This window comes from Microtus oregoni, unplaced genomic scaffold (genome assembly GCF_018167655.1).
Source record: "Microtus oregoni isolate MIOR12 unplaced genomic scaffold, Mior012 000051F_ref0000332, whole genome shotgun sequence".
Classification (NCBI taxonomy): Eukaryota; Metazoa; Chordata; class Mammalia; order Rodentia; family Cricetidae; genus Microtus; species Microtus oregoni.
Window position 1 is genome coordinate 7,826,968 of NW_024543811.1, and position 17,741 is coordinate 7,844,708.

Below are 17,741 nucleotides of genomic sequence, written 5' to 3' on the forward strand. Positions count from 1 at the left end.
TGGGTCGCAGTGCTCGGGGTACTGGGGACTCAGTGCTCAGTACACAGGGTGCTGGGTGCTCAGTGCTCGGGGTGCTGTGTGCTCAGTGCTCAGTACTCAGGGTGCTGGGTGCTCAGTGCTCGGGGTGCAGGGTGCTCAGTACTCAGGGAGCTGGGTGCTCAGTACTCAGGGTGCTGGGTGCTCATTACTCAGGGTGCTGGGTGCTCAGTACTCAGGGTGCTCAGTGCTTGGGGTGCTGGGTGCTCAGTGCTCAGGGTGCTCAGTGCTTGGGGTGTTGGGTGCTCAGTGCTCAGTACTCAGGGTGCTCGGTGCTCAGTGCTCAGGGTGCTCAGTGCTCAGTACTCAGGGTGCTCAGTGCTCAGTGCTCTGGGTGCTGGGTGCTCAGTGCTCGGGGTGCTGGGTGCTCAGTGCTCAGGGTGCTGGGTGCTCAGTACTCAGGGTGCTCAGTGCTCAGGGTGCTGGGTGCTCAGTGCTCGGGGTGCTGGGTACTCAGTGCTCAGTACACAGGGTGCTGGGTGCTCAGTGCTCGGGGTGCTGGGTGCTCAGTGCTCAGTACTCAGGGTGCTGGGTGCTCAGTGCTCGGGGTGCTGGATGCTCAGTACTCAGGGTGCTGGGTGCTCAGTGCTCAGGGTGCTGGGTGCTCAGTACTCAGGGTGCTGGGTGCTCAGTACGCAGTATGCTGGGTGCTCAGTGGTCAGGGTGCTGGGTGCTCAGTGCTCGGGGTGCTGGGTGCTCAGTACTCAGGGTGCTCGGTGCTCAGTACTCAGGGTGCTGGGTGCTCAGTGCTCAGGGTGCTGTGTGCTCAGTACTCAGGGTGCTGGGTGCTCGGAGCTCAGTATGCTGGGTGCTCAGTACTCAGGGTGCTGGCAGCTCAGTACTCAGGGTGCTCGGTGCTCAGTACTCAGGGTGCTGGCTGCTCAGTGCTCGGGGTGCTCAGTGCTTGGGGTGCTGGGTGCTCAGTACTCAGGGTGCTCAGTGCTTGGGGTGTTGGGTGCTTAGTACTCAGGGTGCTGGGTGCTCAGTGCTCAGGGTGCTGGGTGCTCAGTACTCAGGGTGCTGGGTGCTCAGTGCTCGGGGTGCTGGGTGCTCAGTACTCGGGGTGCTCAGTGCTCAGTACTCAGCGTGCTGGGTGCTCAGTGCTCAGGGTGCTGGGTGCTCAGCGCTCGGGGTGCTGGCTGCTCGGTTCTCAGGTTGCTGGGTGCTCAGTACTCGGGGTGCTGGGTGCTCAGTACTCAGGGTGCTGGGTGCTCATTGCTGGGGGTGCTGGGTGCTCAGTACTCAGGGTGCTGGGTGCTCATTGCTGGGGGTGCTGGCTGCTCGGTTCTCAGGTTGCTGGGTGCTCAGTACTCGGGGTGCTGGGTGCTCAGTACTCAGGGTGCTGGGTGCTCATTGCTGGGGGTGCTGGGTGCTCAGTGCTCAGGTTGCTGGGTGCTCAGTACACGGGGTGCTCGGTGCTCAGTACTCAGGGTGCTGGGTGCTCATTGCTCGGGGTGCTGGGTGCTCAGTGCTCAGGGTGCTGGGTGCCCCATGCTCGGGGTGCTGGGTGCTCAGTACTCAAGGTGCTGGGTGCTCCGTGCTCAGGGTGCTGGGTCGCAGTGCTCGGGGTACTGGGTACTCAGTGCTCAGTACACAGGGTGCTGGGTGCTCAGTGCTCGGGGTGCTGTGTGCTCAGTGCTCAGTACTCAGGGTGCTGGGTGCTCAGTGCTCGGGGTGCAGGGTGCTCAGTACTCAGGGAGCTGGGTGCTCAGTACTCAGGGTGCTGGGTGCTCATTACTCAGGGTGCTGGGTGCTCAGTACTCAGGGTGCTCAGTGCTTGGGGTGCTGGGTGCTCAGTGCTCAGGGTGCTCAGTGCTTGGGGTGTTGGGTGCTCAGTGCTCAGTACTCAGGGTGCTCGGTGCTCAGTGCTCAGTGCTCAGTACTCAGGGTGCTCAGTGCTCAGTGCTCTGGGTGCTGGGTGCTCAGTGCTCGGGGTGCTGGGTGCTCAGTGCTCAGGGTGCTGGGTGCTCAGTACTCAGGGTGCTCAGTGCTCAGGGTGCTGGGTGCTCAGTGCTCGGGGTGCTGGGTACTCAGTGCTCAGTACACAGGGTGCTGGGTGCTCAGTGCTCGGGGTGCTGGGTGCTCAGTGCTCAGTACTCAGGGTGCTGGGTGCTCAGTGCTCGGGGTGCTGCATGCTCAGTACTCAGGGTGCTGGGTGCTCAGTGCTCAGGGTGCTGGGTGCTCAGTACTCAGGGTGCTGGGTGCTCAGTACGCAGTATGCTGGGTGCTCAGTGGTCAGGGTGCTGGGTGCTCAGTGCTCGGGGTGCTGGGTGCTCAGTACTCAGGGTGCTCGGTGCTCAGTGCTCAGGGTGCTGGGTGCTCAGTACTCAGGGTGCTGGGTGCTCAGTGCTCGGGGTGCTGGGTGCTCAGTACTCAGGGTGCTGGGTGCTCATTGCTGGGGGTGCTGGCTGCTCGGTTCTCAGGTTGCTGGGTGCTCAGTACTCGGGGTGCTGGGTGCTCAGTACTCAGGGTGCTGGGTGCTCATTGCTGGGGGTGCTGGGTGCTCAGTGCTCAGGTTGCTGGGTGCTCAGTACACGGGGTGCTCGGTGCTCAGTACTCAGGGTGCTGGGTTCTCATTGCTCGGGGTGCTGGGTGCTCAGTGCTCAGGGTGCTGGGTGCCCCATGCTCGGAGTGCTGGGTGCTCATTGCTGGGGGTGCTGGGTGCTCAGTACTCAGGGTGCTGGGTGCTCATTGCTGGGGGTGCTGGCTGCTCGGTTCTCAGGTTGCTGGGTGCTCAGTACTCGGGGTGCTGGGTGCTCAGTACTCAGGGTGCTGGGTGCTCATTGCTGGGGGTGCTGGGTGCTCAGTACTCAGGGTGCTGGGTGCTCATTGCTGGGGGTGCTGGCTGCTCGGTTCTCAGGTTGCTGGGTGCTCAGTACTCGGGGTGCTGGGTGCTCAGTACTCAGGGTGCTGGGTGCTCATTGCTGGGGGTGCTGGGTGCTCAGTGCTCAGGTTGCTGGGTGCTCAGTACACGGGGTGCTCGGTGCTCAGTACTCAGGGTGCTGGGTTCTCATTGCTCGGGGTGCTGGGTGCTCAGTGCTCAGGGTGCTGGGTGCCCCATGCTCGGGGTGCTGGGTGCTCAGTACTCGGGGTGCTGGGTGCTCCGTGCTCAGGGTGCTGGGTCGCAGTGCTCGGGGTACTGGGTACTCAGTGCTCAGTACACAGGGTGCTGGGTGCTCAGTGCTCGGGGTGCTGTGTGCTCAGTGCTCAGTACTCAGGGTGCTGGGTGCTCAGTGCTCGGGGTGCAGGGTGCTCAGTACTCAGGGAGCTGGGTGCTCGGTACTCAGGGTGCTGGGTGCTCATTACTCAGGGTGCTGGGTGCTCAGTACTCAGGGTGCTCAGTGCTTGGGGTGCTGGGTGCTCAGTGCTCAGGGTGCTCAGTGCTTGGGGTGTTGGGTGCTCAGTGCTCAGTACTCAGGGTGCTCGGTGCTCAGTGCTCAGGGTGCTCAGTGCTCAGTACTCAGGGTGCTCAGTGCTCAGTGCTCTGGGTGCTGGGTGCTCAGTGCTCGGGGTGCTGGGTGCTCAGTGCTCAGGGTGCTGGGTGCTCAGTACTCAGGGTGCTCAGTGCTCAGGGTGCTGGGTGCTCAGTGCTCGGGGTGCTGGGTACTCAGTGCTCAGTACACAGGGTGCTGGGTGCTCAGTGCTCGGGGTGCTGGGTGCTCAGTGCTCAGTACTCAGGGTGCTGGGTGCTCAGTGCTCGGGGTGCTGGATGCTCAGTACTCAGGGTGCTGGGTGCTCAGTGCTCAGGGTGCTGGGTGCTCAGTACTCAGGGTGCTGGGTGCTCAGTACGCAGTATGCTGGGTGCTCAGTGGTCAGGGTGCTGGGTGCTCAGTGCTCGGGGTGCTGGGTGCTCAGTACTCAGGGTGCTCGGTGCTCAGTACTCAGGGTGCTGGGTGCTCAGTGCTCAGGGTGCTGTGTGCTCAGTACTCAGGGTGCTGGGTGCTCGGAGCTCAGTATGCTGGGTGCTCAGTACTCAGGGTGCTGGCAGCTCAGTACTCAGGGTGCTCGGTGCTCAGTACTCAGGGTGCTGGCTGCTCAGTGCTCGGGGTGCTCAGTGCTTGGGGTGCTGGGTGCTCAGTACTCAGGGTGCTCAGTGCTTGGGGTGTTGGGTGCTTAGTACTCAGGGTGCTGGGTGCTCAGTGCTCAGGGTGCTGGGTGCTCAGTACTCAGGGTGCTGGGTGCTCAGTGCTCGGGGTACTGGGTGCTCAGTACTCGGGGTGCTCAGTGCTCAGTACTCAGCGTGCTGGGTGCTCAGTGCTCAGGGTGCTGGGTGCTCAGCGCTCGGGGTGCTGGCTGCTCGGTTCTCAGGTTGCTGGGTGCTCAGTACTCGGGGTGCTGGGTGCTCAGTACTCAGGGTGCTGGGTGCTCATTGCTGGGGGTGCTGGGTGCTCAGTACTCAGGGTGCTGGGTGCTCATTGCTGGGGGTGCTGGCTGCTCGGTTCTCAGGTTGCTGGGTGCTCAGTACTCGGGGTGCTGGGTGCTCAGTACTCAGGGTGCTGGGTGCTCATTGCTGGGGGTGCTGGGTGCTCAGTGCTCAGGTTGCTGGGTGCTCAGTACACGGGGTGCTCGGTGCTCAGTACTCAGGGTGCTGGGTGCTCATTGCTCGGGGTGCTGGGTGCTCAGTGCTCAGGGTGCTGGGTGCCCCATGCTCGGGGTGCTGGGTGCTCAGTACTCAAGGTGCTGGGTGCTCCGTGCTCAGGGTGCTGGGTCGCAGTGCTCGGGGTACTGGGTACTCAGTGCTCAGTACACAGGGTGCTGGGTGCTCAGTGCTCGGGGTGCTGTGTGCTCAGTGCTCAGTACTCAGGGTGCTGGGTGCTCAGTGCTCGGGGTGCAGGGTGCTCAGTACTCAGGGAGCTGGGTGCTCAGTACTCAGGGTGCTGGGTGCTCATTACTCAGGGTGCTGGGTGCTCAGTACTCAGGGTGCTCAGTGCTTGGGGTGCTGGGTGCTCAGTGCTCAGGGTGCTCAGTGCTTGGGGTGTTGGGTGCTCAGTGCTCAGTACTCAGGGTGCTCGGTGCTCAGTGCTCAGTGCTCAGTACTCAGGGTGCTCAGTGCTCAGTGCTCTGGGTGCTGGGTGCTCAGTGCTCGGGGTGCTGGGTGCTCAGTGCTCAGGGTGCTGGGTGCTCAGTACTCAGGGTGCTCAGTGCTCAGGGTGCTGGGTGCTCAGTGCTCGGGGTGCTGGGTACTCAGTGCTCAGTACACAGGGTGCTGGGTGCTCAGTGCTCGGGGTGCTGGGTGCTCAGTGCTCAGTACTCAGGGTGCTGGGTGCTCAGTGCTCGGGGTGCTGCATGCTCAGTACTCAGGGTGCTGGGTGCTCAGTGCTCAGGGTGCTGGGTGCTCAGTACTCAGGGTGCTGGGTGCTCAGTACGCAGTATGCTGGGTGCTCAGTGGTCAGGGTGCTGGGTGCTCAGTGCTCGGGGTGCTGGGTGCTCAGTACTCAGGGTGCTCGGTGCTCAGTGCTCAGGGTGCTGGGTGCTCAGTACTCAGGGTGCTGGGTGCTCAGTGCTCGGGGTGCTGGGTGCTCAGTACTCAGGGTGCTGGGTGCTCATTGCTGGGGGTGCTGGCTGCTCGGTTCTCAGGTTGCTGGGTGCTCAGTACTCGGGGTGCTGGGTGCTCAGTACTCAGGGTGCTGGGTGCTCATTGCTGGGGGTGCTGGGTGCTCAGTGCTCAGGTTGCTGGGTGCTCAGTACACGGGGTGCTCGGTGCTCAGTACTCAGGGTGCTGGGTTCTCATTGCTCGGGGTGCTGGGTGCTCAGTGCTCAGGGTGCTGGGTGCCCCATGCTCGGAGTGCTGGGTGCTCATTGCTGGGGGTGCTGGGTGCTCAGTACTCAGGGTGCTGGGTGCTCATTGCTGGGGGTGCTGGCTGCTCGGTTCTCAGGTTGCTGGGTGCTCAGTACTCGGGGTGCTGGGTGCTCAGTACTCAGGGTGCTGGGTGCTCATTGCTGGGGGTGCTGGGTGCTCAGTACTCAGGGTGCTGGGTGCTCATTGCTGGGGGTGCTGGCTGCTCGGTTCTCAGGTTGCTGGGTGCTCAGTACTCGGGGTGCTGGGTGCTCAGTACTCAGGGTGCTGGGTGCTCATTGCTGGGGGTGCTGGGTGCTCAGTGCTCAGGTTGCTGGGTGCTCAGTACACGGGGTGCTCGGTGCTCAGTACTCAGGGTGCTGGGTTCTCATTGCTCGGGGTGCTGGGTGCTCAGTGCTCAGGGTGCTGGGTGCCCCATGCTCGGGGTGCTGGGTGCTCAGTACTCGGGGTGCTGGGTGCTCCGTGCTCAGGGTGCTGGGTCGCAGTGCTCGGGGTACTGGGTACTCAGTGCTCAGTACACAGGGTGCTGGGTGCTCAGTGCTCGGGGTGCTGTGTGCTCAGTGCTCAGTACTCAGGGTGCTGGGTGCTCAGTGCTCGGGGTGCAGGGTGCTCAGTACTCAGGGAGCTGGGTGCTCGGTACTCAGGGTGCTGGGTGCTCATTACTCAGGGTGCTGGGTACTCAGTACTCAGGGTGCTCAGTGCTTGGGGTGCTGGGTGCTCAGTGCTCAGGGTACTCAGTGCTTGGGGTGTTGGGTGCTCAGTGCTCAGTACTCAGGGTGCTCGGTGCTCAGTGCTCAGGGTGCTCAGTGCTCAGTACTCAGGGTGCTCAGTGCTCAGTGCTCTGGGTGCTGGGTGCTCAGTGCTCGGGGTGCTGGGTGCTCAGTGCTCAGGGTGCTGGGTGCTCAGTACTCAGGGTGCTCAGTGCTCAGGGTGCTGGGTGCTCAGTGCTCGGGGTGCTGGGTACTCAGTGCTCAGTACACAGGGTGCTGGGTGCTCAGTGCTCGGGGTGCTGGGTGCTCAGTGCTCAGTACTCAGGGTGCTGGGTGCTCAGTGCTCGGGGTGCTGGGTGCTCAGTGCTCAGTACTCAGTATGCTGGGTGCTCAGTGCTCAGGGTGCTGGGTGCTCAGTGCTCGGGGTGCTGGGTGCTCAGTACTCAGGGTGCTCGGTGCTCAGTACTCAGGGTGCTCGGTGCTCAGTGCTCAGGGTGCTGTGTGCTCAGTACTCAGGGTGCTGGGTGCTCGGTGCTCAGTATGCTGGGTGCTCAGTTCTCAGGGTGCTGGCTGCTCAGTACTCAGGGTGCTCGGTGTTCAGTACTCAGGGTACTGGCTGCTCAGTGCTCGGGGTGCTCAGTGCTTGGGGTGCTGGGTGCTCAGTACTCAGGGTGCTCAGTGCTTGGGGTGTTGGGTGCTTAGTACTCAGGGTGCTGGGTGCTCAGTGCTCAGGGTGCTGGGTGCTCAGTACTCAGGGTGCTGGGTGCTCAGTGCTCGGGGTGCTGGGTGCTCAGTACTCGGGGTGCTCAGTGCTCAGTACTCAGGGTGCTGGGTGCTCAGTGCTCAGGGTGCTGGGTGCTCAGCGCTCGGGGTGCTGGCTGCTCGGTTCTCAGGTTGCTGGGTGCTCAGTACTCGGGGTGCTGGGTGCTCAGTACTCAGGGTGCTGGGTGCTCATTGCTGGGGGTGCTGGGTGCTCAGTACTCAGGGTGCTGGGTGCTCATTGCTGGGGGTGCTGGCTGCTCGGTTCTCAGGTTGCTCGGTGCTCAGTACTCGGGGTGCTGGGTGCTCAGTACTCAGGGTGCTGGGTGCTCATTGCTGGGGGTGCTGGGTGCTCAGTGCTCAGGTTGCTGGGTGCTCAGTACACGGGGTGCTCGGTGCTCAGTACTCAGGGTGCTGGGTGCTCATTGCTCGGGGTGCTGGGTGCTCAGTGCTCAGGGTGCTGGGTGCCCCATGCTCGGGGTGCTGGGTGCTCAGTACTCGGGGTGCTGGGTGCTCCGTGCTCAGGGTGCTGGGTCGCAGTGCTCGGGGTACTGGGTACTCAGTGCTCAGTACACAGGGTGCTGGGTGCTCAGTGCTCGGGGTGCTGTGTGCTCAGTGCTCAGTACTCAGGGTGCTGGGTGCTCAGTGCTCGGGGTGCAGGGTGCTCAGTACTCAGGGAGCTGGGTGCTCAGTACTCAGGGTGCTGGGTGCTCATTACTCAGGGTGCTGGGTGCTCAGTACTCAGGGTGCTCAGTGCTTGGGGTGCTGGGTGCTCAGTGCTCAGGGTGCTCAGTGGTTGGGGTGTTGGGTGCTCAGTGCTCAGTACTCAGGGTGCTCGGTGCTCAGTGCTCAGGGTGCTCAGTGCTCAGTACTCAGGGTGCTCAGTGCTCAGTGCTCTGGGTGCTGGGTGCTCAGTGCTCGGGGTGCTGGGTGCTCAGTGCTCAGGGTGCTGGGTGCTCAGTACTCAGGGTGCTCAGTGCTCAGGGTGCTGGGTGCTCAGTGCTCGGGGTGCTGGGTACTCAGTGCTCAGTACACAGGGTGCTGGGTGCTCAGTGCTCGGGGTGCTGGGTGCTCAGTGCTCAGTACTCAGGGTGCTGGGTGCTCAGTGCTCGGGGTGCTGGATGCTCAGTACTCAGGGTGCTGGGTGCTCAGTGCTCAGGGTGCTGTGTGCTCAGTACTCAGGGTGCTGGGTGCTCGGTGCTCAGTATGCTGGGTGCTCAGTACTCAGGGTGCTGGCAGCTCAGTACTCAGGGTGCTCGGTGCTCAGTACTCAGGGTGCTGGCTGCTCAGTGCTCGGGGTGCTCAGTGCCTGGGGTGCTGTGTGCTCAGTACTCAGGGTGCTCAGTGCTTGGGGTGTTGGGTGCTTAGTACTCAGGGTGCTGGGTGCTCAGTGCTCAGGGTGCTGGGTGCTCAGTACTCAGGGTGCTGGGTGCTCAGTGCTCGGGGTGCTGGGTGCTCAGTACTCGGGGTGCTCAGTGCTCAGTACTCAGGGTGCTGGGTGCTCAGTGCTCAGGGTGCTGGGTGCTCAGCGCTCGGGGTGCTGGCTGCTCGGTTCTCAGGTTGCTGGGTGCTCAGTACTCGGGGTGCTGGGTGCTCAGTACTCAGGGTGCTGGGTGCTCATTGCTGGGGGTGCTGGGTGCTCAGTACTCAGGGTGCTGGGTGCTCATTGCTGGGGGTGCTGGCTGCTCGGTTCTCAGGTTGCTGGGTGCTCAGTACTCGGGGTGCTGGGTGCTCAGTACTCAGGGTGCTGGGTGCTCATTGCTGGGGGTGCTGGGTGCTCAGTGCTCAGGTTGCTGGGTGCTCAGTACACGGGGTGCTCGGTGCTCAGTACTCAGGGTGCTGGGTGCTCATTGCTCGGGGTGCTGGGTGCTCAGTGCTCAGGGTGCTGGGTGCCCCATGCTCGGGGTGCTGGGTGCTCAGTACTCAAGGTGCTGGGTGCTCCGTGCTCAGGGTGCTGGGTCGCAGTGCTCGGGGTACTGGGTACTCAGTGCTCAGTACACAGGGTGCTGGGTGCTCAGTGCTCGGGGTGCTGTGTGCTCAGTGCTCAGTACTCAGGGTGCTGGGTGCTCAGTGCTCGGGGTGCAGGGTGCTCAGTACTCAGGGAGCTGGTTGCTCAGTACTCAGGGTGCTGGGTGCTCATTACTCAGGGTGCTGGGTGCTCAGTACTCAGGGTGCTCAGTGCTTGGGGTGCTGGGTGCTCAGTGCTCAGGGTGCTCAGTGCTTGGGGTGTTGGGTGCTCAGTGCGCAGTACTCAGGGTGCTCGGTGCTCAGTGCTCAGGGTGCTCAGTGCTCAGTACTCAGGGTGCTCAGTGCTCAGTGCTCTGGGTGCTGGGTGCTCAGTGCTCGGGGTGCTGGGTGCTCAGTGCTCAGGGTGCTGGGTGCTCAGTACTCAGGGTGCTCAGTGCTCAGGGTGCTGGGTGCTCAGTGCTCGGGGTGCTGGGTACTCAGTGCTCAGTACACAGGGTGCTGGGTGCTCAGTGCTCGGGGTGCTGGGTGCTCAGTGCTCAGTACTCAGGGTGCTGGGTGCTCAGTGCTCGGGGTGCTGGATGCTCAGTACTCAGGGTGCTGGGTGCTCAGTGCTCAGGGTGCTGGGTGCTCAGTACTCAGGGTGCTGGGTGCTCAGTACGCAGTATGCTGGGTGCTCAGTGGTCAGGGTGCTGGGTGCTCAGTGCTCGGGGTGATGGGTGCTCAGTACTCAGGGTGCTCGGTGCTCAGTACTCAGGGTGCTGGGTGCTCAGTGCTCAGGGTGCTGTGTGCTCAGTACTCAGGGTGCTTGGTGCTCAGTGCTCAGTATGCTGGGTGCTCAGTACTCTGGGTGCTCGGTGCTCAGTATGCTGGGTGCTCAGTACTCAGGGTGCTGGCAGCTCAGTACTCAGGGTGCTCGGTGCTCAGTACTCAGGGTGCTGGCTGCTCAGTGCTCGGGGTGCTCAGTGCCTGGGGTGCTGTGTGCTCAGTACTCAGGGTGCTCAGTGCTTGGGGTGTTGGGTGCTTAGTACTCAGGGTGCTGGGTGCTCAGTGCTCAGGGTGCTGGGTGCTCAGTACTCAGGGTGCTGGGTGCTCAGTGCTCGGGGTGCTGGGTGCTCAGTACTCGGGGTGCTCAGTGCTCAGTACTCAGGGTGCTGGGTGCTCAGTGCTCAGGGTGCTGGGTGCTCAGCGCTCGGGGTGCTGGCTGCTCGGTTCTCAGGTTGCTGGGTGCTCAGTACTCGGGGTGCTGGGTGCTCAGTACTCAGGGTGCTGGGTGCTCATTGCTGGGGGTGCTGGGTGCTCAGTACTCAGGGTGCTGGGTGCTCATTGCTGGGGGTGCTGGCTGCTCGGTTCTCAGGTTGCTGGGTGCTCAGTACTCGGGGTGCTGGGTGCTCAGTACTCAGGGTGCTGGGTGCTCATTGCTGGGGGTGCTGGGTGCTCAGTGCTCAGGTTGCTGGGTGCTCAGTACACGGGGTGCTCGGTGCTCAGTACTCAGGGTGCTGGGTGCTCATTGCTCGGGGTGCTGGGTGCTCAGTGCTCAGGGTGCTGGGTGCCCCATGCTCGGGGTGCTGGGTGCTCAGTACTCAAGGTGCTGGGTGCTCCGTGCTCAGGGTGCTGGGTCGCAGTGCTCGGGGTACTGGGTACTCAGTGCTCAGTACACAGGGTGCTGGGTGCTCAGTGCTCGGGGTGCTGTGTGCTCAGTGCTCAGTACTCAGGGTGCTGGGTGCTCAGTGCTCGGGGTGCAGGGTGCTCAGTACTCAGGGAGCTGGTTGCTCAGTACTCAGGGTGCTGGGTGCTCATTACTCAGGGTGCTGGGTGCTCAGTACTCAGGGTGCTCAGTGCTTGGGGTGCTGGGTGCTCAGTGCTCAGGGTGCTCAGTGCTTGGGGTGTTGGGTGCTCAGTGCGCAGTACTCAGGGTGCTCGGTGCTCAGTGCTCAGGGTGCTCAGTGCTCAGTACTCAGGGTGCTCAGTGCTCAGTGCTCTGGGTGCTGGGTGCTCAGTGCTCGGGGTGCTGGGTGCTCAGTGCTCAGGGTGCTGGGTGCTCAGTACTCAGGGTGCTCAGTGCTCAGGGTGCTGGGTGCTCAGTGCTCGGGGTGCTGGGTACTCAGTGCTCAGTACACAGGGTGCTGGGTGCTCAGTGCTCGGGGTGCTGGGTGCTCAGTGCTCAGTACTCAGGGTGCTGGGTGCTCAGTGCTCGGGGTGCTGGATGCTCAGTACTCAGGGTGCTGGGTGCTCAGTGCTCAGGGTGCTGGGTGCTCAGTACTCAGGGTGCTGGGTGCTCAGTACGCAGTATGCTGGGTGCTCAGTGGTCAGGGTGCTGGGTGCTCAGTGCTCGGGGTGATGGGTGCTCAGTACTCAGGGTGCTCGGTGCTCAGTACTCAGGGTGCTGGGTGCTCAGTGCTCAGGGTGCTGTGTGCTCAGTACTCAGGGTGCTTGGTGCTCAGTGCTCAGTATGCTGGGTGCTCAGTACTCAGGGTGCTGGCAGCTCAGTACTCAGGGTACTCGGTGCTCAGTACTCAGGGTGCTGGCTGCTCAGTGCTCGGGGTGCTCAGTGCTTGGGGTGCTGGGTGCTCAGTACTCAGGGTGCTCAGTGCTTGGGGTGTTGGGTGCTTAGTACTCAGTGTGCTGGGTGCTCAGTGCTCAGGGTGCTGGGTGCTCAGTACTCAGGGTGCTGGGTGCTCAGTACTCAGGGTGCTGGGTGCTCAGTGCTCGGGGTGCTGGGTGCTCAGTACTCGGGGTGCTCAGTGCTCAGTACTCAGGGTGCTGGGTGCTCAGTGCTCAGGGTGCTGGGTGCTCAGCGCTCGGGGTGCTGGCTGCTCGGTTCTCAGGTTGCTGGGTGCTCAGTACTCGGGGTGCTGGGTGCTCAGTGCTCGGGGTGCTGGGTGTCTCAGTGCTCAGGGTGCTGGGTGCTCAGTGCTCAGAGTGCTGGGTGCTCAGTACTCAGGGTGCTCGGTGCTCAGTACTCAGGGTGCTGGGTGCTCAGCGCTCAGGGTGCTCAGTGCTCAGTTCTCAGCGTGCTGGGTGCTCAGTGTTCAGGGTGCTCGGTGCTCAGTACTCAGGGTGCTCAGTGCTCAGTACTCAGCGTTCTGGGTGCTCAGTGCTCAGGGTGCTGTTTTCTCAGTACTCAGGGTGCTGGGTGCTTAGTACTCAGGGTGCTCGGTCCTCAGTGCTCAGGGTGCTGGGTGCTCAGTACTCAGGGTGCATGGTGCTCAGTGCTCAGGGTCCTCAGTGCTCAGTACTCAGGGTGCTCAGTGCTCAGTGCTCTGGGTGCTGGGTGCTCAGTGCTCGGGGTGCTGGGTGCTCAGTGCTCAGGGTGCTGGGTGCTCAGTACTCAGGGTGCTCAGTGCTCAGGGTGCTGGGTGCTCAGTGCTCGGGGTGCTGGGTACTCAGTGCTCAGTACACAGGGTGCTGGGTGCTCAGTGCTCGGGGTGCTGGGTGCTCAGTGCTCAGTACTCAGGGTGCTGGGTGCTCAGTGCTCGGGGTGCTGGATGCTCAGTACTCAGGGTGCTGGGTGCTCATTGCTCGGGGTGCTGGGTGCTCAGTGCTCAGGGTGCTGGGTGCCCCATGCTCGGGGTGCTGGGTGCTCAGTACTCAAGGTGCTGGGTGCTCCGTGCTCAGGGTGCTGGGTCGCAGTGCTCGGGGTACTGGGTACTCAGTGCTCAGTACACAGGGTGCTGGGTGCTCAGTGCTCGGGGTGCTGTGTGCTCAGTGCTCAGTACTCAGGGTGCTGGGTGCTCAGTGCTCGGGGTGCAGGGTGCTCAGTACTCAGGGAGCTGGTTGCTCAGTACTCAGGGTGCTGGGTGCTCATTACTCAGGGTGCTGGGTGCTCAGTACTCAGGGTGCTCAGTGCTTGGGGTGCTGGGTGCTCAGTGCTCAGGGTGCTCAGTGCTTGGGGTGTTGGGTGCTCAGTGCTCAGTACTCAGGGTGCTCGGTGCTCAGTGCTCAGGGTGCTCAGTGCTCAGTACTCAGGGTGCTCAGTGCTCAGTGCTCTGGGTGCTGGGTGCTCAGTGCTCGGGGTGCTGGGTGCTCAGTGCTCAGGGTGCTGGGTGCTCAGTACTCAGGGTGCTCAGTGCTCAGGGTGCTGGGTGCTCAGTGCTCGGGGTGCTGGGTACTCAGTGCTCAGTACACAGGGTGCTGGGTGCTCAGTGCTCGGGGTGCTGGGTGCTCAGTGCTCAGTACTCAGGGTGCTGGGTGCTCAGTGCTCGGGGTGCTGGATGCTCAGTACTCAGGGTGCTGGGTGCTCAGTGCTCAGGGTGCTGGGTGCTCAGTACTCAGGGTGCTGGGTGCTCAGTACGCAGTATGCTGGGTGCTCAGTGGTCAGGGTGCTGGGTGCTCAGTGCTCGGGGTGATGGGTGCTCAGTACTCAGGGTGCTCGGTGCTCAGTACTCAGGGTGCTGGGTGCTCAGTGCTCAGGGTGCTGTGTGCTCAGTACTCAGGGTGCTGGGTGCTCAGTGCTCAGTATGCTGGGTGCTCAGTACTCAGGGTGCTGGCAGCTCAGTACTCAGGGTGCTCGGTGCTCAGTACTCAGGGTGCTGGCTGCTCAGTGCTCGGGGTGCTCAGTGCTTGGGGTGCTGGGTGCTCAGTACTCAGGGTGCTCAGTGCTTGGGGTGTTGGGTGCTTAGTACTCAGTGTGCTGGGTGCTCAGTGCTCAGGGTGCTGGGTGCTCAGTACTCAGGGTGCTGGGTGCTCAGTACTCAGGGTGCTGGGTGCTCAGTGCTCGGGGTGCTGGGTGCTCAGTACTCGGGGTGCTCAGTGCTCAGTACTCAGGGTGCTGGGTGCTCAGTGCTCAGGGTGCTGGGTGCTCAGCGCTCGGGGTGCTGGCTGCTCGGTTCTCAGGTTGCTGGGTGCTCAGTACTCGGGGTGCTGGGTGCTCAGTGCTCGGGGTGCTGGGTGTCTCAGTGCTCAGGGTGCTGGGTGCTCAGTGCTCAGAGTGCTGGGTGCTCAGTACTCAGGGTGCTCGGTGCTCAGTACTCAGGGTGCTGGGTGCTCAGCGCTCAGGGTGCTCAGTGCTCAGTTCTCAGCGTGCTGGGTGCTCAGTGCTCAGGGTGCTCGGTGCTCAGTACTCAGGGTGCTCAGTGCTCAGTACTCAGCGTTCTGGGTGCTCAGTGCTCAGGGTGCTGTTTTCTCAGTACTCAGGGTGCTGGGTGCTTAGTACTCAGGGTGCTCGGTCCTCAGTGCTCAGGGTGCTGGGTGCTCAGTACTCAGGGTGCATGGTGCTCAGTGCTCAGGGTCCTCAGTGCTCAGTACTCAGGGTGCTCAGTGCTCAGTGCTCTGGGTGCTGGGTGCTCAGTGCTCGGGGTGCTGGGTGCTCAGTGCTCAGGGTGCTGGGTGCTCAGTACTCAGGGTGCTCAGTGCTCAGGGTGCTGGGTGCTCAGTGCTCGGGGTGCTGGGTACTCAGTGCTCAGTACACAGGGTGCTGGGTGCTCAGTGCTCGGGGTGCTGGGTGCTCAGTGCTCAGTACTCAGGGTGCTGGGTGCTCAGTGCTCGGGGTGCTGGATGCTCAGTACTCAGGGTGCTGGGTGCTCAGTGCTCAGGGTGCTGGGTGCTCAGTACTCAGGGTGCTGGGTGCCCAGTACGCAGTATGCTGGGTGCTCAGTGCTCAGGGTGCTGGGTGCTCAGTGCTCGGGGTGCTGGGTGCTCAGTACTCAGGGTGCTCGGTGCTCAGTACTCAGGGTGCTGGGTGCTCGGTGCTCAGTATGCTGGGTGCTCAGTTCTCAGGGTGCTGGCAGCTCAGTACTCAGGGTGCTCGGTGCTCAGTACTCAGGGTGCTGGCTGCTCAGTGCTCGGGGTGCTCAGTGCTTGGGGTGCTGGGTGCTCAGTACTCAGGGTGCTCAGTGCTTGGGGTGTTGGGTGCTTAGTACTCAGGGTGCTGGGTGCTCAGTGCTCAGGGTGCTGGGTGCTCAGTACTCAGGGTGCTGGGTGCTCAGTACTCAGGGTGCTGGGTGCTCAGTACTCAGGGTGCTCAGTGCTTGGGGTGCTGGGTGCTCAGTGCTCAGGGTGCTCAGTGCTTGGGGTGTTGGGTGCTCAGTGCTCAGTACTCAGGGTGCTCGGTGCTCAGTGCTCAGGGTGCTCAGTGCTCAGTACTCAGGGTGCTCAGTGCTCAGTGCTCTGGGTGCTGGGTGCTCAGTGCTCGTGGTGCTGGGTGCTCAGTGCTCAGGGTGCTGGGTGCTCAGTACTCAGGGTGCTCAGTGCTCAGGGTGCTGGGTGCTCAGTGCTCGGGGTGCTGGGTACTCAGTGCTCAGTACACAGGGTGCTGGGTGCTCAGTGCTCGGGGTGCTGGGTGCTCAGTGCTCAGTACTCAGGGTGCTGGGTGCTCAGTGCTCGGGGTGCTGGATGCTCAGTACTCAGGGTGCTGGGTGCTCAGTGCTGAGGGTGCTGGGTGCTCAGTGCTCAGGGTGCTGGGTGCTCAGTACTCAGTATGCTGGATGCTCAGTCCTCAGGGTGCTGGGTGCTCAGTGCTCGGGGTGCTGGGTGCTCAGTACTCAGGGTGCTCGGTGCTCAGTACTCAGGGTGCTGGGTGCTCAGTGCTCAGGGTGCTGTGTGCTCAGTACTCAGGGTGCTGGGTGCTCGGTGCTCAGTATGCTGGGTGCTCAGTTCTCAGGGTGCTGGCTGCTCAGTACTCAGGGTGCTCGGTGCTCAGTACTCAGGGTACTGGCTGCTCAGTGCTCGGGGTGCTCAGTGCTTGGGGTGCTGGGTGCTCAGTACTCAGGGTGCTCAGTGCTTGGGGTGTTGGGTGCTTAGTACTCAGGGTGCTGGGTGCTCAGTGCTCAGGGTGCTGGGTGCTCAGTACTCAGGGTTCTGGGTGCTCAGTGCTCGGGGTGCTGGGTGCTCAATACTCGGGGTGCTCAGTGCTCAGTACTCAGGGTGCTGGGTGCTCAGTGCTCAGGGTGCTGGGTGCTCAGCGCTCGGGGTGCTGGCTGCTCGGTTCTCAGGTTGCTGGGTGCTCAGTACTCGGGGTGCTGGGTGCTCAGTACTCAGGGTGCTGGGTGCTCATTGCTGGGGGTGCTGGGTGCTCAGTACTCAGGGTGCTGGGTGCTCATTGCTGGGGGTGCTGGCTGCTCGGTTCTCAGGTTGCTGGGTGCTCAGTACTCGGGGTGCTGGGTGCTCAGTACTCAGGGTGCTGGGTGCTCATTGCTGGGGGTGCTGGGTGCTCAGTGCTCAGGTTGCTGGGTGCTCAGTACACGGGGTGCTCGGTGCTCAGTACTCAGGGTGCTGGGTGCTCATTGCTCGGGGTGCTGGGTGCTCAGTGCTCAGGGTGCTGGGTGCCCCATGCTCGGGGTGCTGGGTGCTCAGTACTCAAGGTGCTGGGTGCTCCGTGCTCAGGGTGCTGGGTCGCAGTGCTCGGGGTACTGGGTACTCAGTGCTCAGTACACAGGGTGCTGGGTGCTCAGTGCTCGGGGTGCTGTGTGCTCAGTGCTCAGTACTCAGGGTGCTGGGTGCTCAGTGCTCGGGGTGCAGGGTGCTCAGTACTCAGGGAGCTGGTTGCTCAGTACTCAGGGTGCTGGGTGCTCATTACTCAGGGTGCTGGGTGCTCAGTACTCAGGGTGCTCAGTGCTTGGGGTGCTGGGTGCTCAGTGCTCAGGGTGCTCAGTGCTTGGGGTGTTGGGTGCTCAGTGCTCAGTACTCAGGGTGCTCGGTGCTCAGTGCTCAGGGTGCTCAGTGCTCAGTACTCAGGGTGCTCAGTGCTCAGTGCTCTGGGTGCTGGGTGCTCAGTGCTCGGGGTGCTGGGTGCTCAGTGCTCAGGGTGCTGGGTGCTCAGTACTCAGGGTGCTCAGTGCTCAGGGTGCTGGGTGCTCAGTGCTCGGGGTGCTGGGTACTCAGTGCTCAGTACACAGGGTGCTGGGTGCTCAGTGCTCGGGGTGCTGGGTGCTCAGTGCTCAGTACTCAGGGTGCTGGGTGCTCAGTGCTCGGGGTGCTGGATGCTCAGTACTCAGGGTGCTGGGTGCTCAGTGCTCAGGGTGCTGGGTGCTCAGTACTCAGGGTGCTGGGTGCTCAGTACGCAGTATGCTGGGTGCTCAGTGTTCAGGGTGCTGGGTGCTCAGTGCTCGGGGTGATGGGTGCTCAGTACTCAGGGTGCTCGGTGCTCAGTACTCAGGGTGCTGGGTGCTCAGTGCTCAGGGTGCTGTGTGCTCAGTACTCAGGGTGCTGGGTGCTCAGTGCTCAGTATGCTGGGTGCTCAGTACTCAGGGTGCTGGCAGCTCAGTACTCAGGGTGCTCGGTGCTCAGTACTCAGGGTGCTGGCTGCTCAGTGCTCGGGGTGCTCAGTGCTTGGGGTGCTGGGTGCTCAGTACTCAGGGTGCTCAGTGCTTGGGGTGTTGGGTGCTTAGTACTCAGTGTGCTGGGTGCTCAGTGCTCAGGGTGCTGGGTGCTCAGTACTCAGGGTGCTGGGTGCTCAGTACTCAGGGTGCTGGGTGCTCAGTGCTCGGGGTGCTGGGTGCTCAGTACTCGGGGTGCTCAGTGCTCAGTACTCAGGG